Source organism: Gopherus evgoodei, unplaced genomic scaffold (genome assembly GCF_007399415.2).
Source record: "Gopherus evgoodei ecotype Sinaloan lineage unplaced genomic scaffold, rGopEvg1_v1.p scaffold_84_arrow_ctg1, whole genome shotgun sequence".
NCBI lineage: Eukaryota > Metazoa > Chordata > Testudines > Testudinidae > Gopherus > Gopherus evgoodei.
The window spans coordinates 94,104-95,031 of NW_022060105.1; positions in this window are offsets into that span (position 1 = coordinate 94,104).

Consider the following 928-nt stretch of genomic DNA (forward strand, 5'->3'; position numbering starts at 1 on the left):
TACCTCTCACATGCTAAGCAAGTGCTCTACCATTCGAGCTAATTCCCCATGCCCACACCTGGAGACCCCCCCCCCTCCGCCACACACTGTCAACTCAGCGCAAACCCCATCCAGCGATCAATTTGTGACGTTATTGATATAAACTGGGACCATATAGAACATGGGTTGCAACCAAGGTCCTGTAGTGGTACAAGATCCTATGTAAAGGGGGTCATATAAGGTGTCTAAGACCAGGTTACGGGTTACTGGTTATGATTATGCTATCTCTATGTCTGTATCATGTTGTAGTTGAAGTTATGAATATTGGCTGTATACTGTCTATATTTCAAACTTGTGCTGTGTTACTGGGAAAGATCCCAGACAACTGGGTGTTAGCTCTGCTTAGCTTGCTTGATGGCCCATTAAGGACCATCAGCTACACAATCGACCCATTGAGAGGAGGCAGATATGCCTTGTGACTCAGCAAAGTATGCAGGGACTTGCCCATGTGACTCCAAACTCCATTTTGCTATAATTTTCCACGGTAAGAACAAAGAAGTGTTCTTCCACCTGCAAGTGCCTATCTAAGGCTGATGCCTCACCTCCATCTGGTCTTCAATCCTGCTTCTTATCTCTGGAGGGACTTTGCTACAAACTGAAGCTCTACACAAAGGACTGATGACCCATCCCAGCGGGGGATGTTCTCCAGAGACTTGATTTGAACCTGCAGTTTACTCCATCACTGCTACAAGCCTGAAATAAGAACTTTGCCATTACTGTATGTAATTGATTCCATTTAACCCCTTGTGATGGAGTAGGGACTGTCTGTGTGGGGAGTGGGAGAGCAGGGGAGGACTTTAGGGGATGGACGATGCCAGAGCCTGTAACCTGAGCTAGGTAAGGGAGGGGAAAGGTCAACACCTTTGCCCGGGAAGGGGACAAAGGAAGG